Consider the following 1,339-nt stretch of genomic DNA (forward strand, 5'->3'; position numbering starts at 1 on the left):
AATCACAATGCACATTTCTTTAATAATTGGGGTAGTATACTCCATAGCTCATACAGTATACAGTAGAAATACATAACTACATGGGCTGTGGAGTGTATGTTTGATGTGTTTGATTGTTTCATAAGCTTTTCCATACATGTATATATACCTTCGTGGGCTGTGGAGTGTATATTTGATGTGATTGATTATTTCATAAGCTTTTTCATACATTTATAGATACCTACGTGGGCTGTAGAGTGTATGTTTGATGTGATTGATTGTTTCATAAGCTTTTTCATGCATTATAAATACCTACGTGGACTGTGGAGTGCATGTTTGATGCGATTGATTGTTTCATAAGATTTTTCATACATGTATAATTACCTACGTGGACTGTGGAGTGCATGTTTGATGTGATTGATTGTATGATACGATTTTCCATACATGAATAAATACCTACGGGGACTGTGGAGTACATGTTTGGTTTGATTGATTGTATCTTAAGTATACATAACTACGTGGACTGTGGAATGCTTGTTTGATGTGATTGATTCTGCCATAAGCATTTGTTCTACACGGTTGTTGCCGCTTACTACAATAGGACCTCGTATAATTGTAATATCATTAAAACATCGTGTTATTGTGATATCATTTATCAATTAGCCTATTTGGCGCTGCTTTCGTTTAATTTGAGTTTCTCCATGTCTTGGTCATCGAGCACAGCTTCATCAATTTCCAACTGGTGTTCCACCTTCACATCAATAGCCTCATCACCTGCAGATAAAAATCGGACCCAGGATGAACAAGACTGAGTGGCTGTGGTTCGATCAAAAAGTGAACATAAACGTATACATAATGGTGGTGCGATTGTGAAGGCCAGGCTATGTGCTCGCAGGTACGCGCTATAGCGCGTATGACAATTGGTCGCTACAGCACACAGAATGATAAAACGAATGAAGTGGCCGTGATTAATAGACACCTAAATTTGACTGTCAGCCTATAAAGATGTGTCGATATAGACTACATTTACACATCTTTATCCCTTTAGATAAACATGTGTTGATAGACTGCGGTACACGTAAAACCGCAAGAACCCTGAATCGGTTGGCAGGCACAAGCACACGCGCAGCAATAGCCTAAAACCCTAAACCCTGGCAACGTCAACCCTAGTGGGATAGGAACGCAGGACGTCTTATACCAGAAACACATAGGCACCTCTCACACGAAGGGCGAGCGAGGCCCATGGTTTAGTGCGCATATAGTCCTCGTGGTACAGTCCAGAACACGGCAACAGAAAATATACAGGTTTACTATATATGACAGGCCTCAACACGAAACGATTGTGTGTGTGTGTGGGGGG

This window comes from Sphaeroforma arctica (assembly GCF_001186125.1).
Source record: "Sphaeroforma arctica JP610 unplaced genomic scaffold supercont1.566, whole genome shotgun sequence".
Lineage (NCBI taxonomy): Eukaryota > Ichthyosporea > Ichthyophonida > Sphaeroforma > Sphaeroforma arctica.